General features: G+C 40.7%; 1 protein-coding gene across 4 annotated transcripts in view; it reads left to right on the top strand.

Moving 5' to 3' along the window:
• Positions 1–27,917, top strand: part of CHST8 (carbohydrate sulfotransferase 8) — a 265,642-nt gene that overhangs the window by 3,911 nt on the left and 233,814 nt on the right. Inside the window, exon 2 of one of the 4 annotated variants that reach the window (XM_084644771.1) lies at positions 2,326–2,728. The exons of the other annotated variants lie outside the window; for them this stretch is intronic. The gene's annotated coding sequence lies outside the window, so the exon portion shown is untranslated. The remainder of the gene's footprint in view (positions 1–2,325; positions 2,729–27,917) is intronic. 4 annotated transcript variants of the gene reach the window in all.

Genomic DNA, 27,917 nt, shown 5'->3' on the forward strand with positions numbered 1-27,917 from the left:
ATCCTACTCCCACAGACATCCAAAGGAATTTTACCAGTTCCTTCAGTGGGAGCAGGAATGGGTTAGATGACTGGAAGGAAAGTAGTACTGAAGATCCACCTTAGATAATCCTGAATATTTTCTTTCTGGTTTATGATGATGGGTTAAATTCAGAGGTGAAAGTAAGCCAGTACGGTCCGGTATGGCGTACCGGCAAGAGACGGTACACCGTGCCAGACCGGACTGGCTTCCCAAGGCTGGCAATTTAAAGGGCCTGGGGCTCCCTGCAGCGGCCGGAGCCCTGGGCCCTTTAAAGCGCCACCCGAGCCCCGCTGCCGGAGCCCCGGGGTAGCGGTGGCCGGAGCTCCGAGGGTGATTTAAAGGGCCTGGGTATTTAAAGGCCCCGCCTCTTCCGGTTGATGCCACGCCCCCTGCTCGGGACTTCGGCATACTGGTAAGTCCTTTAACTTACTTTCACCCCTGGTTAAATTACAGCACGAAACTCAGAATTGCTCACTCTCCTGTCTGTAGAAATGCTCCTGATCTTATCTATTTAGTTGATTGTACTTCAAACAGGACATGATTAACCTAAATGAGGTAGAGTCTGAAATTAGCAAGAAAACAGAACACCATAGGAGCAGAGCGGTGAGAAGGAAAGTTAAAGTAAAAATGGGTAGAGAGACAGAGAGATGCTCAAGCTATGTTAAATTTAACTCCCCTCCTAATATCAGGAAATTAAAATCAATCATTAAAATAATTGGATTTACCCTGTAAGGGTACTGTGCTAAGGGTCAAGAGTGTTCAGGCCAAATTCTAGTCCCAGTAATATTAATAGCCTAATTCCACTTTGGCATGTGCAGCCAATAAACTCTACTATACTCCATTACACTATTCTTACTGATCTTAAAAATAAGACCATTTATCATTGTTTTTTGGTGACAGAAATAATGAAATAATGGTTTACTAGATTTGTTGGAGGCTGTGAATTACACAAGGTGGATGAACAATATGGATAACAGTATGGATGAACAAGACATCTCATCAGTGAGCAATTAACATATTAAGAAGCTGTAAACATCTGTGGCACTTTAACCAAACCACTGAACCTATCGGAATTTAGGGCCCAATCCTAAGTAGGAGTTCCTCTTGTGGAGTGCCCACACGATAGTGTTTATAATATGTGAAAAACAAAAGATTAATACGACTGATTATAGATGAGATCAATACTGCCAGAATATTTATTGTATATATAGGGTATACAATATTTATTATTATGATTATTTTGTATTTAGTTTTACCACCAGTTTAAAATATAATCAGTAGAGGGTACATACATTGTGAAATATGCTTTTCTATTTTTCACACCATTGTGGCAAGTGCTGGGAGAAATATATTCAGATGGTAAATGCAAAGTAATTAGGTTTGGAAGCATTAGATATTTATCAGTAAATGTTGGTAAACATTGATTTCACCATACACACACAAAGATGAAAAATAATTCCATTACAAATAGTCAAAATTTACAGATTGGCAAAGTAAGAAAAATGGTGTTGATTATTTATTAGAGTTTGATTTAAGAACATCTACTTGATATATTTTGACATGTGACCTTGACAACTTGTGTTCTAATGGTTTAATGCTTTGATTTTTGATTCTCAACATCTACTATCATTAAATAATTATTGTCTGACCCCTCCATGATTTCCCACAACAGTAAACCTTTAAATTGATAAAAATTGTTGGGGAAATCCGTAAAAATAAACATTGATATTATCTGTCAATTATAAAAAATATATTTTATTCAGCCTAAATACGTGACCAAATTTGCTTTAACTGAAGCTCTCGTCAAAGCTTCCACTGGAGCAGGAGTGAGCCCAATGTGCACACTGAGCTAAAGTAAAAGAGCAAAAGCTAAAACACAGTGTGTGCAAATCCAGCCAAAACTGGCTTTCAAGTCATTTTTCATTAGTCACAAAAGATAAGTGACTATGGAATCACACCTTTCAAGTGAACATTGAGGACAGAAGAGAAATAAAGTTTACTTGTAGGAAACAAACCACAGATTTTTCTAATTAACAATGATGTTTAACTAGGGTACAATTCAAACCACAAAGGAAGGTGACAGATTTCACAAATTAGTCATGGCAAAAATGGTGCATTTCACAGCTCCAAGTGAATTCATGTTAAAGGATGAAACAGCAGAAAGTGATTAACAGAGTTCTAACTGATAGAAATCATAAACATGTGAACCTACATCATCAGACAGGAGCTGATATTTCTCTCTGAATTCAGATGAGCCAAAGAAACAACATTGTTTCTACCTACTTTTTTCCTTAATTCTCACAGGGCCTTTGGTGAGGTTGGTCACAAGTGCATTCCTTGAACATGAAGCACCCACACAGACATCACTGGAAGTTTTGAGAGAAGGTAGAAAAACAGGCAGTCTGATTTTCAGCCAAAACTCGTTTTGCAGGAACAGACGAGGAGGCTGGGCCTCATTGCAACTGCAAATATACGTATTAGTACTATTGAAACCCAGATCCACCGCTTCAGCTGAGCAGCATATAGCACAACAAGGACGTGTCATCAAAGCCACCTTTCCACTTCCTCGATCATGGGCTGATTGTACATCAGTCTGGCCCCCAGCATAAATCCACCAAAGCACAAGGGAGAATAAGACAGCTTGGAGGGGATGGTATCAGAGGTGCCCCACTGACACTATTCCACCAGGAGATCCCCTTACCCTGAGGTGAGCCTTCTGGGGCTAGCTATATTGGTTTTAGAGCCACTTTGTATTGGTGGGAGAGCTCACAAAGCTGCTCCAATAATCCATCCCATAATTATAAGCAACCATTAAACAGCCCATTCAGATATGTTCACCCCAAAACACATGCAATTTCCACTGCTCTAGGGGAGAGGGCTCTAGTTCATGAACCTCTGTATTCTGTGCTCGTACAGAATGCCACTGGCAGGGCACTTGGGTAGCTGTTATAGCTTATTTTAGGCAAAAGGTTCAGTAATTTGGTGAAGTTACATTATTCATCATTTGTATTTCTATCTAGATTAAGATAAATGCAAAACTATACAGAAAAATGTCAGCATTTTGTCTTATTTATTTTGCTTCAGGTTGCACAGCTCCGGTCCATAGCTCTGGGTGTTGTCAAGAATGAAAATTCATAATTAAAAATCAATATAGCAAAATACAACCAACCAAGTTCACTGAAACCAACCAGGAACATAAAACATGGAATAATCCCTTCTCTTTCCAGATTAACCTCATTCAGACACCACCCATTGACACCAACTTCAACCTACCCCTGATAGAAAGCCCAAGAGAAATGTTGACTTTACAGTATGCCGGGAGGGTTAACAAAGCCAGTCTCTGGCAGACCACACCGGAACAGGAATAAGTTCCAAAGCCGTGAACCCTTCACAGAGCATTTTCTGCTGCCATATTATTAATCTTGTATTAATTGAGGGAGTTTGAGCTTTATTGCCTCTGGTAATCACAGCTGTATTAATATCACACAGAAAGAGGCGCAATCTCTTAGGCAGCCAGAATCAAAACCATTTACAACATTATGGCTCAAAGCCAGTTCCTTACATTCCACCTGGAAGCGATTATGTACCCAGAGTAGACTACCAAGCACCAGTATTCCTGCATGTTCAGTACATGCTCTCTACACAATGCCTTGCTGAAAGAGTATCTATCTACGCAGGGACCTGCTCACTTGTAATGTCGGGCTCTGTGAACTCAGAGAGAAAGAGACTTTAAAACTGTACATACAGAGAAGAAACAAATTAAAACAGAATTGATTATTATTGAATGAGGATGGGGAAAAACAACAACATTTGAAAAGAATTAGCATTTCAAAAGCAAAGATTGGAAAGGTCTGCAGTCTCATGATAGAAAATTTGAAAAGTTTATCAAACTTCAAAAACCAGCCGAAGCCCTTTTCTCCAAAATTGATTTGAAAAGTTGGCAGACTTAAGAAACCTTTCAGAAACATTTTGCAGATCAATGCTAATTTGATGCATAGGAGCTCAGCATTGTGCCAATTTACTGTCAAACTGATATTAACTAGGCACTTTTCTTAGAATGTTTATAGCCAAATGTCTATTAAATATGCAAACTCGACAATTACACCACATCCCTTAAAATACTTCATTTAAAATGTATTTCAAAACCTCCAGAAATGGCCTTTCACTCTTAATCACAAAGAACCGTGCTTACTATAAGGTCCAAATCCTTGTTCTGGGAGAAAGGGATAGAGGATGCTCTTGGGATTAAGACACAAGGCTGTTAGCCAGGAGACATGCTTTCAGTTTCCAATGCTGCCAAAAGACTTCCATGATCTTGGTAAAGTCTCTTAGGGCTCAATCTTCTAATTCTTGTTCACACAACAACCAACCTCATGGAAGTAAGTTAATCTAAGAAAATGAGACTACTTGAGATAGTAGTAATGATTCATATGAGTAGGGGTTGCAGGATCAAGTACTTAAGCTTTCTGAGCACAATTTTCAAACTTGGCTGCCTATGATTAGACACCTAAATCTGCATTTAAGTACCTAAATAAAAATACCAGTTTTTCAGCATTCATTAACTTCAGTGTGAGCTGTGGATGGGCCAGATCCACCACAATCAGACTACTTTTGATCCTGCTGTTACTTACACATGAAGATCTTTATGTATGTTAGTAGTTTCATTTTGTTCAGTGTGCCTGTTCACGCACATAAAGTTACCCACATATGAGTTTGCAGGATCAGGGTCATAGTTAAGTGCCTAATGTTAGGCATCCAAATTTGAAAATTTGAGCCAATGTGTCTTAGTTTTGGTATCTTTAAAATGGTGATAATATTATTCACTAAACTTGGTTAAACTAAATTCAGTAATTTTTTTTACTGTTTAGATCTTCTGATGGAAGATATATACAAATGCAAATCACCATCTTTTACTATAATATTTAATTATAGTTTTTCACACAGCCAGCCTTAGACCTACCATGCAGTATGTGAGCTGCATTAGCAAAATAATAATTTTAGAAACCCAAAATATACCAGTTAAAGAAAATTAAACCAGTGCATAAAATGGAGCTGTCCATGAAGTCAAAGTGACACTTGCATTTATTTCATTTGGCAAGAAAATAAAGAGCTTTGGTCTCTGAAACTTTGGATAACTTATTTCTCAGGAGTCACAAAATTCATTTAGGAAACAATAATAATCCATAAACAATGGATGAAATTGCAAAGTAGAGTCTGGGCTAATAAAACATATGAGACTCTAGGTACATAAAGATTAGTACACCATGAATCTGATCTTTGTGTTGCAATTTAGAGTGTAATTATTTCTTTCATTTAGTCCAAATATTAAAAAAAGACCATATAACAGAACTTTAAATTGTTAGGTAGTGAAAATGTTTTTATGATTTTTCAAATTAGATTGATTGACAATTCCATTCCAGTCTGCAGTGATTGAAACTAACTTACTTCAGCAGGTTATCAAGTGACCACAAGTATATTTAGATTACTCCACATAAAGCACTTATGTCTGTCACTCCAGACTGCAGGTGCTCATCTCATCCAACACAGGTTTCAACATCCAACAGAACTAGGCACAAATTCATTCCTGTGCCATGGGAATGTTCTCTTCCAGATTTGTCAAAAAGCAATACTTAAATCACACTTATAGGAAAAAATCTCCTACAACAGCAGCTGATCTGCAACCCCAACCATTTAATTGTCTTTGTTAACAACAGTGATTCTGATATACACCACCACAGAATTAAGATTGTCTGATATTAATTTCCATATTCACAAAATGCATGTGGACAGTACTTTAGATGATCAGTTATAATTTACAAGAAAAGTGGTCCACACCTACTTATTAGTTACAGATGTAAGTGCAATATGATTCAACTATTGTCCAATAAACTATTAATCTCTTCTGTCTCCTTTCTACCCTCCCCAAATTCACCTGCATTTATTCAGTTGCTTTCCCTCACCTTTTTTCCTTGCCAAAATGGCAGGATGGCAGCAGTCTCAGCACTTGATGCCAATACTGTTCTTTTGCAGGCAGGGGGTAAGGACTTTCGAGCTGACTCTTTTCCCCACAGAGACTGACAATATTTTCTCATGTCTTTAAATATGGGTCTGTGAATTAATGGAACAGTCTGTCAGGTCTGCCTGCAGGCAGAGCTTTTACAAAAAAAAGAAACATGGATTGGTGTGGATTGTTTTAGTTATTTATTTGGTTAAGAAAGAATTAAGAAAAGGGCAGGCATCCTTAAGTATAATATAATTCTCCTATCCATTGAAGTAACCATTATTTTCCCCATAAAACAGATTAAAATTTCACAAGTTTTTATTTTATATTTTGTCTTTATTGTTATTATTTACATTGTGGTCGCTCTTATGGGCCCCAATCAGGGATCAGAGTCCCGTTTTAGTAGGCTCTGTACACCCACACAAAATTACAGCCCTTGCCTCAAAGAGCTTACATTCCAATTACATCCTATTGTATGGAAGTACGGCACCTAGAACAATCCTGACTGTGGCCTATATGCACTATTGTCATACAAATAAAACATAATCACATTCACACTGTTTTAATTATCTTAGTAATAATAACCTGTGCAGCGATTTTTACTTAAAAATAGATGTGTCACGTTGTTGTTCAACCTTTGATTTATGTTGGGAGAAATCTGAGCTTAAGCTAATGTCAAGAGTTTATTTGAAGTCTCTGTTATAATATCAGCATGTTGCTAGCACAGAGATTCGTCTGGTTTTCATAAATATTTTATGGGGCTGTATCATCATCCTCATCATCATTTTAGGCTGGTTGACAAGGCTGTCCTCTCCCCCTATGTGTGATTGCAATCCGTTTCAGAGTTGTCTTGGAAAGTCAATTGATGATATTTCAATCAAAATGTTCTTAAAACAAATTCCATTCAAATTCTGTCTGAAAGGGGGTTAAGGTTTCATCCTGCTGCTTAGAGAATGATATGCTAAATGTAGCTTCCCCTGGGCTTGGCTGCAGTCCAATGCTTTGTAATTTATAGTTCTCCTTCCTGATTCTGGATGTGACCTTGGAACCTTAACTCTGGGTAGATTTCTTAAGTTCATGCACTGGGCTTATTCTTTGTAAAACTGCCATCATGGAATCCTCTCCCGATTCTCTGGCTTGCAAATAATAATAAAAGGAAATTTCCCAATAAACAAACCAAATCAGGTTAATACAGCTGTTACCATACGGGCAGGTGGATAGCAGGTTGCTAGAAGATGATTCATTTTCTCTGACTTTTTCACTAAAGCAACTGTTAGCCAGTAAATAACATTGCTGTTAAATGACCAAAAATGATTAGCTAATTTCAAAAGATGGAATGCATTTATAAAGAGATTTAAATTTTACTAGTCAAAGGCATTTTCTGCAGAGATATCTACAAAACAGCTATCATTGCAGATCTCCAATCAGCTGCTCTTACTGATGTACTTATACTGAGAAATCACTTGAAAGAAAGATTATGTAATTTTAAAAAAATGGTTACATTATATTGTAAAATTGTTATTATAGTTATTATTTTATAGTGTGTACAAGATGCTTTACAAAGAAATGAGAGTGAGTCCATGCCAGAGGAGCTTACAACCAAGACAGCAACATATGACATTTCTGAAGAGAAAAATCCTGTATCTGAGAAGTTATTTCCCCTTGAAGATTACATTCATTATAAGTGCTAATAGATACGTATTTAAAATAACTATGATTACATCAGTTAAATAGCTGTTCTGAAATACGATGATTTAAGCTGTTGCATATAACTGTAGATTGTTTTAACAAAGTTCCTGAATGCAAGTAACAACTTCTATCAAGGTGGAGTAGATCCATGGTGCTTTTCTGTTCTTTTAATTCATTCCAGATTTTCAAGAATATAAATTCTGGAAGTATTTATCTTGATTCCTCCAGACTGAGGATATTTTTAAACAAACTAGGAAGAAAAGAGTGATGCATTTTTTAAAAACCAACTTTCCTGCTTTGTTTCTTGGCCAAGAGAATTATCAGTGATTTTCAGCACCAGACATTACAAAGATAAGTTTTAAGACCACAAGAAGTCAACACTTGCCATTTCTTCGGCCTTTAAAAAAATAGAGTACGTTTTTCAGAATACTCAGCATTATCTAACACTGTGTCCACTAAACTCCATAGGAGTTTTTCCATGATTCAGTTGAAGCACTTTTGAAAATCCCACCTGCCTTGTACTGAGGGTATTAGAGCTTTGTTAGGGTAACAAGATCTTTTTCAAGAAATTAGATGCTTAAAATCTGATTGTGCAAGTGTTAATTTAAGTACTGCTCAGAGGGTGCTCAGCACCTCTCAAGATGAGACACAATAGGCCCAATCCACGTGGGCCCCGTGTTTGAGACCCCAGGTTTAGACACACAAGGATGGTACTTCAGAGAATTTTCCTTAATAATTTTAAAGATACAGGGGAATCACATTTAAAATCTCATGTATTTCCCATTTTAAAAGATATGGTAAAGAAAAAAACTGGTGGAATTCATAAAATGATATGATGTAGCAATGGGAAGGCCATCTAGACCTCAGTTCACTACTGAGATGTGCAAGCAAAGTTCCTGCACATCCCTAGAGGCAGTCGGAAGCATATTACTTCCATGCATGTTTCCTGACAAAAGCTGGAGTAACTGTTATTACACGGCTGTGCTCCTCTCATGCAGCTCCAACATATCTGAAAGCACCCTAGTGCATGCAGGCACAAGAGCGTATGGGCTAGAAGGGAAGAGTGGGCATGTTCTGCCTTCTAGGCCAGTGAGCTAGGTTTCGGACCTCAAAAGTTGTTCAACGAGCTAACAAGTCACTCTAGTTTTAGGGCAGGAATAATGCAATCCTCATCTCTTTGCAAAACCCTTTTCAGGGACAAGCCAGTAAAGGAGTGTCAATGAGAAACCAGGCACAGGTCTCTTCTCCCCATGTGTGCTAGGGGCACTGCCCAATGTGAAATAGGAAAAAAAGCACTGTTCTACAAGACACGCTATCAGTCAGATGTGAAGCTGGAGTGCACATCACCCTTGGGTCAGATGTGCAGCCGTTCTACTGACGGCTGCTCCTGGATAGTGGTGAAGGGTATGTCTGTGTGCTGTACACTAGGCATTTGCTTTGGCACTTGCTCTGTAATTGTGCTGTAAACCATCTGATTATTGGCTGCCGTTTACACAAGAATTTGGCTAGATGCCAACGAGAGAGGCATCTTTGATTGGTTATCTGAGTATATTGTGCATAGGGAGTTGGTTAGTCCCACTTGTAACAACGCTTGCCTAGTTCCTCCCTCAGTAGCTTAAGCAACTGAATACTGCCTGTTGGGTGCCTTGTGGAATATGAAATTATCTGCATAACTCACAGTGTACTTGGCAATGTTTTATGAGTTTGCTAGCACACCTATCTGAGAGTCAATCTAGCTGTGCCATAGATCTGGCTGAACAGATTCCCCCTCATTTCTAAGGACTGAACAGAGCTATCAAAGACAATTTGTAAAATGAAGACTCTGGATTTGAGTTTGAAAGATACTGTTCACTTTCTCCAAGTAGGAAGCTTCTCCAAACGAAATGTCTGTCCCAGAATGGTCCCTATCCCTTGAATTAGGGTATATAGGAGGAGTTGGCTTCTAAAGTGTGATAAGAAAAGTAGGTTCCTTTAATTTCTTCAGTATGAAAACATTTTCTTTACATACTCTTGGAAATGCCCATTTACTCACTGGTAGTGATTTTGAGATTGATTCCTACAATCCTCTGCATCAGCTATTCTCTTGGCTCAACGAATTATGAAGTAACAACCATTCCCATACTCGCTCTTCTGAGTCTCCTGACATCTCTTTCAAATGAATAGGAAGCAAATCAGTGTGAAGAGGGACAATTTAGTATTTATCCACATTTGGAGACTGAGGGTGTAATTGATGGATAAGGAACATAAAAGAGAGGAATACAAGAAAGGAGTTGGTCTAGTTTTGAAAAGTGGATCTGCTTCCTGATCCCAGTTAATAACATCTGTGTGACACCTTTTGAATCATAGACTGTAAGGCCAGAAAAGGTTGCTTGATTAATCCAACCTGAGCCTTTTGTATTTTACTATACTACTCACTGTGTTTCTCAGGGATATCATATCTAGCTGGTTGTATAAGAGTGGCATGTATGGTGCATTGACCAATTCCTCTGACAGCCTATTAAACTACTCAGTTGCTCTTTTTTTGTTCAGAACTTTGTTCTAATATCTAGCAAAACTTTTTCTTTCTTAGCTTTAGGCCATTGCTCCCTGTCTTACAATTTTCTGAGAGTGTGAATAATTCCCTTCCTTCATTTCTATTGTTACCTTGAAGGTATTTATAGACTGTGACCATGTTACCTCTTCTCTTTTGCCAAACTCTATGAATTTAGCTTCCTCAGCCTCTTTGTATGTGCCTTGTTCTCTAATTCATCCATCACTATTGCCCTCCTTTGTTTTTCATTTCCTTCTTCTGAAGTATGGGGGACCAGAAATACCTACCGTATTTCCAAGTATGTTTGCGCCAGGACTGTGTATGGCAGAGTTCCTTCTCTAGATGTATATGCAGTTCCCCCTGTTATCTGCATTTTCTGATCATAAGACACTATTTTTGTTTGTGACTGGTTACTTTGTGACACCTCTCTCTTCTCTCAGCTAAACATTGCAAATGAAAATATATTAGGATGCGCTCCACTTTGCTTCCCATGTACAAATAGAAGGAAGTGAGGCTAGCCCATGGAACTGGAAGCAAAGACTCTTGGGTTCTATTTTCAGCCACTTCTCTGAGACTCCTTTCATTTCTCAGCTTCCCCTTCCAGAGAAGGAATCAGCATCAGTCCTGCTACCCTATTCCTGGGCATTACCTTGCACCAGGAATACAGCCAAGGGACTTGCATAACACCACTTGCCCTGGCACTTGGGAATATGTAACTGGCATCCCTGTCGACACCTCTTTTAGTATGCGTTGGTGACGTTCTATCATTATTACTAGAGCTGACGGAAAAATAAAATTTCCATCCCAGGGGAAATTCCAATATTTGTTTTCATCCCAATTCAAGATGAAAAGTTAAATTATTTAAACTTTTTTTGTGGAACACAAAATTCTGAAAAAATTCAGTTTGGGAATGTTGAAATGTTCCACTTTGACATGGTTGACAAACAAAACATTATGACTTTCCCAAATGGACACATTTTGTCTTGGACTCTCTCACCTTCTGCCCAGCCAGACTCCATCTCTTTTGCTGCACTGTGGAGTCCCTGTGGCTGAGCTGCTGCAGTGCCTCATGAGACTTCCTGTCCCATCTTAATTTATTTTTCAGACTCTACAACTCCCATGAGGCATCACAGAAGCGTAGCCAAGTCCGGGATATACTACAGTTCATCATAGTAGCTGGAGTCCATCCAAGGAGCATGGCCTGTAGGGAAGATGGGGGCAGGAGAGACATGGACCTACAACTCCCATGAAGTGCCATGGTGGCTCAGGAGAGGAGAGAGATTCTGAGACTAAATCTATTGATTTGTGTCAGATCAATATTTCTAACCAAAAAACAATCCTTCAATTAGATTTTCCCAATTCTACCAAAAATAGATTTTTTTCCCTTTGTGGACAGTGTTGATTTTCATGAAAATCCCATTTCTGACAGGAAGATTCTTTTTTAAAAAATCTTTAGACCAGTTCTGATAAACTGTTCCTAGATACTTTGGTACAGAACTGTTATTTTTTTATTCTGGAAAATAGAAAAACAAACCCTACAACTCCACATACTCTTCTAAGATATTAACCAGGGTCACACTGCAATAAAACTCTCTTTTGCCATGACCCCTGCAAAAAACCTGACAACTGTCAGGCCACCGGGGTGCTGAGACCACTGCCTATCATGTGACCAGTCCTGTCTCACTGTCTCCTTGTCCTCCCTCATCTGTCTATCTGTATCCATCTGTTCTCTCTTGTCTTCTAATTAGATTGTAAACTCTTTCGGTCAACGACTGTCTTTTTCTTCTGTGTATGTACAACACCTAGCAAAGTGGGGTCCAGGTCCATGACTAGGGTTTCTAGGTGCTACCACAATACAAATAATAATATGTAATAATAATCATTTCATTTCATTTCTTTTTAATTCTGCACCCAGGATCATTTTGGATAATTCTCAATCCCCCTTGGATCTTCTGGAACCAAAAGTATCCATAATAATAACAGTAACAACAACAATCAGTGTCACACCTAGTCAGTGTGAAACAAAATATTCATATTTAGCAACATGGTCTACCTTACCACTGCTTCATCTCACTACACTTCAAACACTTACATGGCAGGCGTAGCAAGACAATGTGAAACAGAATACAAACATCTCCCATGCACATCACTGCAAGATGAACAATTCCAAATTTTTATAATGCCCTGTCTGTCAAACAATTGGTGGTTTTTAATGCCTAAACCTTGCCATGGAAATAGATTACTAATGCCTCTGTATTTAGTTAATAATTAAACTCAAAATATTTAATATATGCTTCAAAAATGACTTTCCTTTAATTTCCTCACCAGAGCTACTGGATGCATATTGAACTGCACTACCCTAATTAATGACTTTTTTTTTTTAATCATCATTGATCCTTACAAATTTGTCAGTTTCTAAATAGCAGCTCATTGCTCGCATTGCTTGTGGGACCTCTGCCCAGGGTTTAATAGGGCAAAAAATATTCCCCTCTCTCTGTGGTTTTTTTCCCATATTGTTTACTACATTCTCTGTATTACCTGAATTCTATTTTTTCTTCTGTTTCTAAATACAAAGATATTTCAGACAACAGCTGCTTTTGTCACAATATAGAGTATGGATAACATACAGAAAAGAGAGAGGGGGAAAGGCTAGGATAGTGTATAGGCAAAACAGAAGCCTAGATGAGAAAGGGAGAGATGTAAAGAACATTGGGAAAATAATCCCTAATTAACACTTTATTTTCACTTATTTTTCTGTCCTTGAATTGATCATTTTTTCCTCATTATAATTTTTATTTAAAATCATTTGCCAAAGATTTTCAGTGAATAATTAATTCTTGGTTTGTAGCTCATGTTCAAGTAGCTCATTTGGGTTAACGAACCTCTCATTGGTTTGAATCTAAAAGGCTATTTGTCAGAGCCTGTGTGGAATGATTGATAGTTTTAGATTGGGTTTTTACCACACAAGCATGAATATAAACAAACATTGGCACCCTCTTTGGCAAAATCAGTGAAGGACGGAAGGCATGGGGGATGAGCTGCTCCACAGGTGGTCTCTCCAGAAAAGGGGTAATGCGTAGCAAGAATGTGGTGCAGGGAAAGATGCTTTACCAAGTTGTTGTGCTTTACCAGTGATTAAACAGAAGCCATCAGATCCCAGGGTTTTCAATTCAATTTCTTTCACCAGCACTAAACTCACTTTAAAAAAATCACAAAACAGACACTCAGAAGAGGATGGCACAATCCACAACTACTTTGAGGAAAAAGGGGAGACATTAGTGCTATACTGAAAAAAGAGGATTGGATGAGGTAACGGATCCACCATATTAGGCAAAGGGGAAGAGAGGCCTGGGTGAGTCAAGAGGGGGAAGTGCAAAGTTCAGAAGAAGAGTTGAACAGTGTAGTGAAAAGAACCATGCTGGGTGATACCAGGAGAACTGTATGTCTGTGTCATTAGGAAGTGCAAAAGTAGAGAAGAAAAAGATGCCCATCAGTGAAATGCTTCTTAGAGAAGAATCTAGGGAAAGAAAGGAAGGAAGTGAACACAGAAAGTGTATGCAAAGGACAAATGTACACAAGAACTACAGGATGAAATGTAATCCAAGAAACAGAATAGGAGACAGACAGAAAAACAGGCTGGGAGAACTGGGAAGAATTTGGGGGATTTGCAAATAAGAAAACCTATCTGAATGGAGGCCTCTCGTGTCCAAACTGGGAAGTAAAAATTTAAAAACCCATGCAAAACTAACACCAGCAATGCAAGACTATGTCTAATCACGTCGTTCCAAATCCCGGTAAACCAACTGAAAGTCCAAGTAACAGGACTTTGCTCAATATAAAAGCATCATGCGGCTTTGTTACAGAATCCTCAGCCCTAACCAGCTGAGGCGTCTGTGCAGCTCGTCTGAAGTTGCTAGTAGAGCGCATAATGGCAGTGGCTGTTGCAGCCTGCTGCTCCCTCTGACCCATGCAGTATTTTTGTCCAGAGAAAAAAATGGCTGGAGAGCGGGGGCTGCTGACTGAGGGCCCAGCTTTGCAGGCAGCAGCGCAGAAATGAGGGTGGCAATACCGTACCAGGCCATCCTTCCTTCTGCTCTGCTGCTGGCGGCGGCTCTGCCTTCAGAGCTGGGCTCCCGGCCAGCAGCCGCCGCTCTCCAGCTGCCCAGCTCTGAAGACAGCGCCGCCGCCAGCAGCAGTGCAGAAGTAAGGGTAGCTGTACTGCAACCCCCCAATAACTTTGTGACCCCCCCCCACAACTCCTGTTTGGGCCAGGACCCCGACAATTACAACACTGTGACATTTCAGATCTAAATAGCTGAAATCATGAAATTTACAATTTTAAAATCCTATGACCATGAAATTGACCATAATGGACTGTGAATTTGGTAGGGCCCTAATCATAGGGTGGTGAGGGCAGAGTATTCTACCTATAATCCACTGCCTGGCTGCTGCACGGTGGAAGCATGGAGAGGACTTGCCTGGCTATGTTAATTGCCCCAGGTTTTGATCTAACACCAGCCTCTTTATTATAAAAATAAATGCACAGTGAAATGTACACAAAGCCCATGTTGCAAATTCACATATGAAATCATGTGCAAAACCAGCATCAACACTGTAAAATGAAATCTTTGAAGGGTGGTGCAAATGGGTGCTCCTCACCCACTTGGTCTCACAAGGGTTTAGTGTCATCGTCCCCCTTTGTTTGGGGGTGAAGACATTCCTGCCTCTTTCTCTCTCCCTCCACCCTTCCTTACAGCTGAGGAAAGGTGGGAGAGAGACGAATCCACCAAGACACAGTGCACCTTCTCTGTTGGGCCTCATAGGGAAGGGGAAGGAGAAGAAAAGGACTCCCAATTCTCTTCCACTGACTCCTTTGGGAATAGGGAAGAGAAGACGACTCCCAAAGTCCACTTAGAGACCCACTGGCACTCCCTTCATCTCAAAGTGGTGAGGGGTGCATATTGTAATGATCAGAGTAGCAAGTATTGCAATATCTCAGCACTTCTCCCAAATACCATCCCTTTAGGCAGCTGCCCCCTCAAAAGGCTTTGTCTCCCCCCCAACACAAATCCCTCTTCTCACCTGCAGTAGTATTCTGCTAGGGCAGAAGGAGAGAGGCACATAGCATTGCCTCTCTCTTTGTCATCTTCAGGCTGTCCCCTCTTCCAGTCTTCATTCTTTAACACAACTGGCAAGCAGACAAGCTGATCAGGGTGTATCTTAATAACACAAGGTCTCGCAGTCAAACCCTGGAACAGGACTAGTAATTTTGGATAAGATATTGTCTGTAAAGGCACCAAATGCAAAGAATAACCATTCTAAAGGAGAAGGTTAAGCCCGATGACCCACGTGATTTTTTCCATCACTAGTATCTATGTTTCTATTAAGAAAAAACCTTACAACAAGAAGAAGGATCTAATGCTTATTACTGAAGTGACGACTGTCACAGAAGCATCTAAGTTACATAGACCTATACTTCAGTGCATTACGATGGACAGTATGTTATGTCTGGTAAAAGGGCTTTATTTATGGCCTGTGTACAGATGACCTGTAGAGCAGAAAGTATTGCCCTTGAAGAACATCGTCCTAGAGTGCAAGGTCCTGGTATTGTATAGCAAAGGGTAGGGTTTCAAATCTCTACATGAACTGTAAAGGAGGACTGTGTTCGGAGTTCTGAGGAAGCATTCCAGGAATTTTACTTATCTGCCACCTTCGGTGGAGATAATTAATCCTGACATTGAGTTCTATACGCCTACTGTTCTGTGAGTGCAACCATTGCCAGCACTAAAGGATAGAGTGAGGAGAGATGTTTTGAGGAAATCTATAGAACTACATTATTTATGGTCACTGTAAAGCTGAGAAATGCTGGAACCCTAAGGAGAATTACAGATCTTAGGAAAGAAAATAAGTGAAAGATTGTAAACTCTTCAGGGCAGGGACTTTCTCTTATAAGGAATATGTACTGTGCCTAAGCACAATGGAGCCTCATTCTCAATTAGGGACTGAAAACATCATTGTAATCATAGGTGCCGACTCTGTGGGCTAGAGCACCCACAGCAAAAAAATAGCAGGTGCTCAGCATGCACTGGCAGTCCCCGCAATCAGCTCATCCCCCTCCCTCCCAGAGCCTACTGCCCACTGCGGCATGCAGGAGGCGCTGGTCGGGATGGAGAGGAGTGAGGGCGGGGTGTGGTTGTGGAGGGGTGGAATGGGGCAGGGCAGGGTCAGAGCAGGGACAGGAAGAGGCAGGGCAGAGGTGAGGGCTTGGGGGAAGGGGTGAATGGGGGTGGGGCCTGGGGCAGAGCGGCAGATGAGCACCCCATGACAACTTATAAAGACAGCACGTATGATTGTAATGCAAATACGTAATAATAAAAAGCTCAAAGTATTATCAATGGTCATTATTTGAATAACATCATTTATGTACCTCTTTCATAAATACATATACATACTCTATAGGAGTGTTTTTGAGTATATACACACACAGCGCTTCTGTGCGCACGCATGTCCGTGTGTGCGTACTTTGTAGTAGACAGACATCAACATCATCTTGCTGAAAACGTAATGTTCTAACAGAATAGATACCTTGATAGATGCTGGGTTTGATGAGGTGTTTAGGAGTGCATTCAATATATTTGGCCTAGTCAGAGACCTGTGGAATGTATATAATGGAGGTGTTCTCTCTCTCCTGAAGCAGGAACACTACACCTATAACTGTTAATTACATACACACAAAGAGAGAGGGGAGAATGGACTCTGTAGTCTATAGATTAAAACTGAAATAAGATAAACTGGGTATCTATTTTTAAATCAGTCTCTGTGGTCTGATCCTGTGCTCTATGCTCAGGCAAAATGCAGTCTTCAGCTGGAGTTTGGCCATGAGTCATGAGTGCACGATTGGGCCTTAATGATCAGTTTCATAACACGTTCCTTATTCTTTTTCATACACACTAAACTTGTTTTATTCACAGAAGAGGTCTCTGGGGTCAGCATGTGCTTCACAATACTTTAGCTAACATTATTAACACCTTCAGAAACTGCAGTCATTTCTGTATTTTCTTCTTGCTGTGCCTGCATTTTAAAGAACATTATTTCCTTCTAGAAAAACATTCAGTTCTTGCAATCAGTGCTCATTTTTGTAAATTAAGGAATAAATTGTGCCAAATTGTTCTCTCTTTCAGGATTATTTGCAGTGCGGTTTATGCTGCTCTCCCTATATCTATTGCGTGCTTTACAGGAAAATGAAATCATTACACACAACACAAATTACTAGACCTCTTTCATAATCACACACTCTTAATTGGCATGTAAGAGCTCCGATCACTGTAATTCATGCAGTCAAATGTCTCCAGCTCATTTTTTTTCTCCCAAGTTTAAAGGTCAACAAGAATATTTTTCTTTAATTTGACAGGCACACAAGAAGTAATGCAAGACTCATTTATGGTCAGGTAATGCACAAAGAAATCTATAAATCAAGCTAAGGGGAATATTAGATCATGCTCATATCTGAACCCATCTGGCTTAGTTCACGAAAGAATCAATATGCGGCAGAGAGCTCAGTATTACCAGTGATTTATGCTCTTGCATCTAGGGGGAGAAACATTTTCAATTTTTTAAGTCCCTTCATCTCATCCTAAAACAATAGAGTATGAAAAAAGAAACTACAATGGGCTATTACAAAATATACATTAGATACGTAATTTGATGGTAGGTTTTTGATTATAGCTGCTGGAGGAAAGAATGATTCTGTGTTTCATACATCTTCATGACTCAGCATTTTTCTAGTATTTTGATTTTCTCCCCCTCAAGATATTATTACTATGGAGCTGTTGAAGAATAAAGTTAACCCAATTTCCATGTGTCTGATTATTGCAAAGGGATTGGAGTTGACAGTTCTTGGGCACTGTGCTAACAGCAAAATAAAAAATACAAAAGTCCTACTTTTCTTCACAGCCTCTCTATATATTCCTTTCCCTAATTCCCACACCTAAAAAATGTACAGTCCAAATTTTATCCCACCCCATGTCATATCAAACATTAAAGCTTTTGATCACTCTCTGAACATACAGGATTTATTTGAAAGCTTTCCATGTATACAGTACATCTCTCAACTTAATAAAATCTCCAGTTGGCCTCAAGTTCAGCCTCCCCAAGAGGCAAAATGAAAAGTGTCAAATTGCATTGCTGTACTCTGTATGCACCAGAATGGGAGATGGGAATAGGCAGACATAGAGGGAGAGATTTCACAAAGCAATTAGAGTATGAAGAATAGATACTATGGAGACAGCGCTATAAAAATACCTGGATAGACGGGACAAATAAAATGTCCATTTCAGTCATTTCAGCTACAATTATTTGCTTTACATATAGTGCAGCTATCCCTCAGACAAGAACAGAATGCAGTTTAATTTAAATTTGGAAAGGCTACAAGTTGAATTCACCATATAATTTTTTTCCAGCAAGCATGCACAAGTAAAATCAATAACCTTCTCACTGTAGGTTGATAAATTATGACATTAGGTATCATTGATCTAGCCAAGGTAAAAGGAGGTGAAAATAATGGAAATCTGATGGGTGTGATTAGAAATACTTGGGATATTCGTTTGAAAAGCTTGATAAGTAAAATGATCCATGTACTTATGCATATTGATTTTAATACATAGAAGAAGCCTATCTGAACCAAAACATGTTTGCTTGTACAGGTATTTTAGGGGCTGTGCTGTTGGAAATCTGTAAGAGTATGAATTATATTTTAGTTCAGTGCACTGAAAATATTTGTTTAAAACATGTGTTTCTATAAGCCACAGTTATACTACTGCATTTTGCCATTTGTTGCAGTTGGAACTTATTCTGCTATAAGGTTTATCAGGTATTTATTTAAAGGCTTTACCTTATTTCTGTATAATTATTAATAACGAATACACTCATTAATTTACACATGCTTTACAAACATGGAGCATGATCTTATGGATTTTACATGAGTAAGGATTGATACAGTGGGTCCATCACTGATACTTTCCTCTACCCTAAAGAGCTTGGCACATAGTATTGATTCTTTCAGAGGTCTATCCTTTTAACAGATAATAATATATCAGCCATTTGGGTAGCACCTTACATCCCAAAGGATCCCAAAGTGCTTTCTAAACTGAAGAGACTGGTATACAAACTATCAGAGAGCATTTCATCCATCACTGGAATGCAGTCACATTTAAGGAGAAATATGGTAACTGTCTGACAGCATACAACACTACAGAACTGTCTAGGACAGGATGTAAAAAATATAATATCCAGTCAATTTAAGGGGAATGTGGGGTAGAATTAGAACATGGAATGTGCTTTACCAGCTGGAACCTGGCCAACATACCAAACCCATAGCTTTCACTCCCTTACACCTCCTGCTGCAGTCTCTCCCACTCTCTCTGTCTACCCCTGAAATCTCTCTTTTCCATTCTGGGGTGAGTAGTTAACCCTTGCGTGTCTCTTTTCTCCTGGTTTCTTTCCTCCAGGGTCTCTATGCTCTCACCTCCACACCCCCACTTAGGGTTTCTTTCCCCATGAATCTGCCCTTTCCACCTCACATTGGGATGTCTCTCTTCATCTTCTCTTTGCAATCTCAACCTTTTCATTCCATGTCCCCATCATTACTGCAGCTTTGGTCTCCAGCAGACTTTCCCAGCTGATGCCTCCCCTTCCCCCTAGTAGGAAACTGGATGCAGGACTCCTGTCTTTCACCTATGTACCTACAGCCACCTCTATCCTGCCTCCCAAACACCCTAGTTTGGGGAGGGCCCTTCTGTGGTGCTCCTCACCCAGCTAGACGGGGTCTCTTTCACTGCTCCATTCTACTCTGTCTCCAGCCCAGTTACTTTCAGCATCAAGACAGGCAGACACCAGCAGAAGGAAAATGAGAGAGGAGCCTGCTGCAGCGTGTCACAGTGAAGGGCAATGGCCCTTACAGATATGCAAGGATTTTGAATGTTCACTGATGGGAACTGAGCCAAGCCTGGGGGACCAAGGGCTGTGAAGAGTGAGTGGAAAGAGGGTGCACCCAACTGCATCCTGCAGTGAGGGGCCTGCAGCGTGCCAAGATTAATTAATACCCTCAAATCTTACAGAAGTCTTCATGGGATCTTTAATGACCATCAGAGGACAGGATTTCTGTTTTCCATAGAACACCAAAGATGGCATCTTCAACACCATAATGACCATAGGACCAGGCTGGAATATTGCTTCTGGGGTAGATCGTTTAAGTGAACACTACTGTGTGGCATGCAACTTACATAACAAAACATAATATATAATGTGATGTAATGGTAATATAGAGAGAATTACAGTTACAATCGCTCTCTGAGAAGTTTTTTTTTTGGGGGGTGGGGGTTGTTATGTCTAACCAGTTTCAGAAGTCTTTTTAAAATATGGTAACGGGAAATGTGTATGTGCAGATATGCCTCATTGAAAAACAAAGTTTTGCATCCCATTTTCCTTCTACACTTGGGATTCTTCCAAAGTTTCTCTCAAGCATGAAAAATGAAAAATGCTTTCCTACAGGTCTTTAGAAATTTCTTGTTCTGTTTCTGGTGTAATGAATACCAACTGATTGTTGAACTGACACTAGTTACAAAGCCTGGTCCACATGGGACACCAGTATAGTATGAAAAATGAAAACATCCATATGTATTTCTCATTTGGTGGGAGTAGAAGATGATCCTGCAAATGAATTCTATATTTCTTCCCAATCATCCTTCACCATGCTCAGTACCTAAAAAGCTGTGTATTTCCCCCCGACAATAGCTAGTGTAGCAATCATAGATGTTATTTTGCAGTGGTGATAAAGGTAGTCTTCCAGACAAACAGAAGATGATGCAAGCATACCAGATAAGTAGAGGGAGATGATGATGATCTGGGTTGGAGAGAAAGAGGACAGAAATGCTAAGTTCTCACATGGCAACTGAACTGTCTGCTCAAACACACTGCCCACTCTCAGAATCAGAGCTGTTAGAGGCGGTAATGGTATTTGAGACAATCTAGTCCATTCCGCAGCACAAAAGCTGCATCTAGGTGGGGCATGCAGATGAAAGCATTAGCTAGGGAAGAAGAGGATGTGGTGAAGCCAAACATGGAGAAGTTGACCAGATTAGTGCACTAGACTTTTTGAGACTCAGAGTCATAGTCTAAATAAGTTAAATTCTAACTAAGAATAACTAAATAACTGAGTGAGAGAAATTTGTTGTCCCTCAGTTGCAATGGAATGTTATTTCCCCAATGGGAGGACCAGTCTTTCTACCACGTTCAGGTGGTAGTATTTGTACGTCTCAATTAGACTGGCATATTATTCCCAGTGGTGAGATCTTTGTGCCTATGAGGTCAGCATTATTATTTCTTGTTCGGTGCAACTCTTCTGCAAAGGTTTACTTGTTTAATGCTTGCTATTTATAAAAGTTTGTGCTTTGTAAATAAAGCTATGGCCTTTGCCTTTCCAACAGTGATGTTAGTGCACTAGACTTTTTGAGACTCAGAGTCATAGTCTAAATAAGTTAAATTCTAACTAAGAATAACTAAATAACTGAGTGAGAGAAATTTGTTGTCCCTCAGTTGCAATGGAATGTTATTTCCCCAATGGGAGGACCAGTCTTTCTACCACGTTCAGGTGGTAGTATTTGTACGTCTCAATTAGACTGGCATATTATTCCCAGTGGTGAGATCTTTGTGCCTATGAGGTCAGCATTATTATTTCTTGTTCGGTGCAACTCTTCTGCAAAGGTTTACTTGTTTAATGCTTGCTATTTATAAAAGTTTGTGCTTTGTAAATAAAGCTATGGCCTTTGCCTTTCCAACAGTGATGTGAAACTACGTTAATGTACAGTGCAAGAAGAGAATGGGAGCAAGGCCAGGGTTAAAGTACATTTTAAAATCACATTTTTGCATTTGTAATGTATTCTTCTTACCTCGAGTATTTTATTTCAGAGAGATTTATAAAAATAGGTGTTCCGTGCACAGTACATCATAGGTTTATTTTGGACTGTTATTGAAAATTTACACTGCTCAAAGAGTAGTCACAGCAGATAATTTCCTTTGCAAGCTTCAACAAAATGTTCTAGAGAAGGTATCGTTGTTGAAAATGTTAATGATGGCAGAGTTTACGGATAACTTATTTGGCAATCAAAGCTGCAGCAACGGAAACTTCAGCAAGTCTTTTCCCATACACTTTACACCCCACATCCAAACACATACCAAATACTTTAAAATTGCTCCTCACAAAATAACCAGCAAGGTCCTGATCCTGGGAGGTGTTGAGCACCTCATGGAAGGTGCCATGTGCCTTCATATCACATTGATTGCAATGGGATCAGGCCATTAAAGAAAATGAACACATAAACCTAGTGATTTTTATTTTCAGCTGTTGCTGAAGAAGGAAAGAGGAGGAGTTTGCAGCGCAATCTCCTCTTTACTCCCTGTGTTACACCCAGGGGTGAAAGTAAGTTACAGGATTTACCAGTACGCCAGAGTCCTGAGCAGGGGCGTGGCCTCAACTGGAAGAGGCAGGGCCTTAAATCCCCGGGCCCTTTAAATCTTGATTTAAAGGACCAGGGATCCAGCTGCGGTAGTGGCGGCTGGGAGCCCGGGGCCCTTTAAATCACCCCCGATCTACCAGCTGCAGAGGTGGCTGGGAGCCCTGGGTCTCGGGGGCGATTTAAAGGGCCCAGGGCTCCAGCTGCCGCTACCACAGCGGAGCCCCGGGCCCTTTAAATCACTGAGGAGCCCTGGGGCTCGCAGCTGCCACCGCTACCCTGGGGCTCTGGGCTCTGGCGGAGCTTTAAAGGGCCTGGGGATCCACTGTGGTAGCAGCTGCCGGAGCCCCGAGCCCTTTAAATCCCCACCTGAGCCCTGCTGCCCGAGCCCTGGGGTAGCGGTGGCTGGGCTACATTGGGGATTTAAAGGGCCCCGGGGCTCCAGCCGCCGTTACCGTTCTGGCCCTTTAAATGCACGCCGGAGCCCCTCCGCCACTACCCCAGGGCTTCGGCAGCAGGGCTCTGGCGAGGATTTAAAGGGCCCCGGGGCAATAGTGGTGGCTGGAGCTCCGGGGCTCTTTAAATCCCCACCAGAGCCTTCCCACCCCTACCCCAAGGCTCGGGCAGCAGGACTCAGGCAGGGATTTAAAGGGCTTGGGGCTCCAGCCGCCGCTACCGCCCCGGCCCTTTACATCCCCTCCAGAGCCCTGCCGCCTCTACCCCAGGGCTTCAGCAGCAGGGCTCAGGCGGGGATTTAAAGGGCCCCGGGAGCGTAGTGGGGGCTGGAGCTCCACGGCCCTTTAAATCCCCGCCAGAGCCCCGCCACCACTACCCTGGGGCTCGGGCAGCAGGGCTCAGGCTGGGATTTAAAGGGCCCTGGGGGGGGTAGCAGCGGCTGGAGCTCTGGGGCCCTTTAAATCCCCGCCACAGCCCCACTGCCGCTACCCCAGGGCTTTAAATTGCCCTCTGGGAAAGCTGGTCCTGGTACGGCGCACCAGCTTTTACCGGTACGGCGTACTGGGGTGTACCGGCTTACTTTCACCTCTGGTTACACCCCTCATGTACCGTTCTCACTGAATCTTTAAAGTACAGATTTTTCAAGCTAGATGCTGCATATGTGCTTGTGTGTAAAAATCACACCACCACCCCCTCATATACAGTGATGATGCAACATACTGCACAGACATGACTTAGTACACTTATGCTTCTGTGACTGCCCCCCTCACCTGCACACAAATGACTAGTCAGTGACCTCTGTGAAATTTGGCAGTTTCTGTTCAGTTCCACATTAGTCTGTATCACCAAACACACCATCAGAACTGACACTGTTGTAGGCAATCTTAGCAGAGAGAAAGACTGAATAAGCGTGGAGAGTGAACTTGCCCCTTACCCCAAAACTGGTTGTTTCCTATAGGGATGAGAGGCCTGGGAGAAAAAACTTGTAAACTGTCACTTCTCATGCTATCCCTTTTCAATGGATAAATATAAGACTTTAGGGCTGTCAATCCAGCACCTTTTCATTAGCACTGAAGTGCCTCACACAATTTAGATTTATGTATATTACACCAGCAGTCCTGAAGGATGTTGTACAAGTCCCATGTGATTCCTTTCTCTCCTTTTCTGTGGTTTTACTTTGTCAGCAAAAAGAGAAGAGGTTCTGTTAATTATCCATTTATATGCTGAAAGTCACTAACGTACATTGTATCTAGTGAAAAACAGTTGTGTAGATAAGGTTCTCAATGGCAGATTTACAGGTCTGCTGTGTGTATGTTTTTAAAAAAATTCTGCTCCCTATTTCTGACCTGAGCATCCAATTTCATATATAAACATTTTGTTACACTTTTGTATTAGACGGATTCTGACACATAACTAAGATTGGGAGAGGAAGGATAGTCCAGTGGTTAGAGCACAAGCCTGTGCTGTGAAAGACCTAATTTCAATTTCTTCTCTGCCATAGACTCCCTGTGTGATCTTGATGGAGCTAGCACACTAAAAATAGAAACAAAGCTGTGACAGCATGAGTGGTGGAAGCAGCTAGCCATCCTGAGAATGTGCCTAGCATCTCAGAGAGGATGAATTCAGGGGAACTAGCTTATCCCATTACTCACACCACTGCACTGCTATTTTCAGTGTGCTGATTTGATCAGAGCTAATGAAGGTATGTCTGCTTGAGCTGGAAATTACACTTCCAGCTCCAATATAGACGTACCTTTAGTCTCTGTACCTCAGTTCCCATCTGTAAAGTGGGGCTAATAGCACTTCCCTAAATCAATTATTAAAGACTGTGAGAAGCTCAGATCCTAAGGTGATAGTGGTCACATCAGTACCTAAGATAGACAGATAATGTATATCACAGGATTAGAAAACAAAGAGTTCTTTAAAAATTTAGCTCTTTTGAAAATAAAGTTAGATGTCGAACTGAATTTTACTGTCTTTGGCTCTCAGGGTAGAGTTTCATGAGTCAGTCTCCTGAACAATATCACATGACACAGCTGAAAGTCTGTAAGTTAATATTCATGCAGCTTTTGCCTACATATGTGACTCTGCATACAGCATCCAAACAAACCACCTGCAAAGTCACACTCTCCTCTGTGACTGGTACAAACTGAATATCACTTACTATGTTCCCCACTTTGCTTTCTTAGACCTCCATGGTAATTAAATGTGCTTTTTTCCTCATGGGCAACAATTAAACATCTGCAAGAAGTGTGTGTGTAGGGGGGGAGGGTTATCGTATATGTGGAGAGAGAGAACCCAGATCTCTCTTCTTGGAGATAATTGCTTAGTTTAATGAGGAAGTTTTGCAGAATTTTTAACTATTGCTTCCATGGCTTGTTTAATTATTTGCATATGGTTACAGCAAGTTAAAAAGAGAGTGAATATACAGCATTTCTTCTTATTCCTGTGTTAGGTTTTAATGAAAGGAAGCACAAAGGTAAGATTCTCACTAATGATGGTGGGAAATTAGTTTCTGATCCCCAGAGGTCTTTTGAAAAATACACTAATGATAGAAAAAGGGCAAAGAAAATAAATGCAGTACAAAGTATCACCGAGCCCTTTTAAGCTTTTTCCCAAAGATATACTGTTCCCATTTAGTTTTGTGTTTATGTTTTCAGGTTACGATACTGAAATACACACAGCAAATGAGGACTGACAAATGCTGTGCGGACTAGACAACTAATGCTAGCATAGCATATACTGTAAAGGTTACATGCCTAGAGACCCAGATCCAGAGACAGATTCATGAGGCTTTTTTTTTTTTTTTTTGTCTCAAGCTAGTGAAAAGTTGAATGTCTGGAGAGAAGGAAGCCATTATACAGCAGTTAGATCATTCTGAAGGGCAGCAACTCCATAGTCAGCTGCCCAGAATATTATAAAAGCAGTTGCTAATTCTTTTCCTCTCTCATTCCGTGAGGAGCTTTTACCGGTTACCCTAAGGCATATCTCACATACAACAATCCAGCTTGGAAGAAGAACATTCTTTAGTAACTCATACTCAGTGTCACCTTATGTTTCAGTAGCTCATTTGCAAAGCTGTGAATTTCTCCTGCATCGCGATGATGAGGATTTTAATAGGTTTGGTGTTTTGTGGGAGGTGTTTTTCAAGATAAATCTTGTTGCTTCGGTCAGATGGTGAAGAGCTTACCAAACAAATGGGGCAAGCCAGCACTTGGGCGCTGAGGAACTTGTTCACCTGACATCACCAAAAGAGAGAGCTGTCTCCTGCGCTGCAGCTCAGTTAAGAACAGTTGAGACATGGAAGTTTTGATGACATTGCTAATGTGCAGTATCAGCACTTCAGAAAGGCTTTCCCTACACAGTCATCGTTCTCTCTCTGTAACAGCATCATCAGTAACTCTGCATCTTCCCCAGCCTCCCATGTTACCACCTACTTATGACATTAAAATACCACAACAACGAACTACTCATCACACAGCAGTGGAAGGGGGAGGAGAAGAGAAGGCAAAGGGAAGAAGAGGAAAGTAGATGGGAGAAGGCAGGGGAGTTACTCCTGATGTCACAGCCCTAACAACAATTTTTCATGGGTACCAGCCAGTAGAACCCTAAAACACAAATGCATCTTATTGTTAACCATCAGGTGCATGATTTGCATATGCGTTAGTTATGTGGTACAAATGTGACAGCAGTCACAGCATACACAGTAATGGATCTCTTCAATCCTCTTCTCACATACTGTGAGCTGTGAATGCATCTAAACTACACATTACAGTTTGTAGGGGCCTCAGATTCCACTGCATGTTAATATGACATTTACTAACACATTGAAACTATTACTGCAAAAACCATTAAAAATTCATCCACCTAAATAGTCAGATAATGGGACAGTGGTTCAAAGCTGGGAAGTTCAGAGTGAAGTCTGAAATGCTGCACTTAACCCCAGTGTTATATCTCGTTAGTTTGGGGTCTCCCCACAGCGGTCCTGCCAACAGGTTAGCTTAAAGACAAAGCAGTAATTTTCACGGTGGTGAATGTGTGTGAACTCCAGTCATTGTTACTCCCTGTCACGAAGGCTGCAGAGATGAAACATTACTATCTAGAACCACAGGGGTTGCCTTAATGGCTTCCACAGTTTGGTACATTAAACTTTTACAGCAACATGTGACACCCAGCACAGTACAGCTAAGTTCCAGTCCCTCCATTGCATATTACTAATGGGCAACCCACATATTACTCACAACAAGTGGGTCAGAAATCATCCGCAGAATGATTTGGCTTTTAAAAAATATTATTCTAAAATGTTAGCTCTTCTTTTGATCTATTGGATTCATACTGAAAACCAGGCCACAATCTGTCATCTGGAGCAAAACTGCATGCATACAAAGCCATCAGTGAGGGCCAGATTTAGTGCCTGTAGAGAGTTCACTCATGCTCAAATAAGAGACGCATACAGTCTGAAGAGAAACTGCTCCCAATGAAGTTCAAATGAGCATTTTGGCGGTAGCAGCAAGAGTCTTGGGACTGGCACTAAGCAAAGAATGGATTTGGAATGTACTGGGACTCATAAACTTGTTCTTTAGGAGGATTTGTTTCACACTACTTCAGTGGAATTGAATAGCGCAACATCAGTAATGCAGGTAATGGCAGCAAAAATATGGCCTTTAAGATAAAAGTTGTTAGTCTTGCTGGCCGGCTATTTCCTTAGCGA

Source organism: Lepidochelys olivacea (assembly GCF_965140295.1).
Source record: "Lepidochelys olivacea isolate rLepOli2 genome assembly, chromosome: 12".
Taxonomy (NCBI): domain Eukaryota; kingdom Metazoa; phylum Chordata; order Testudines; family Cheloniidae; genus Lepidochelys; species Lepidochelys olivacea.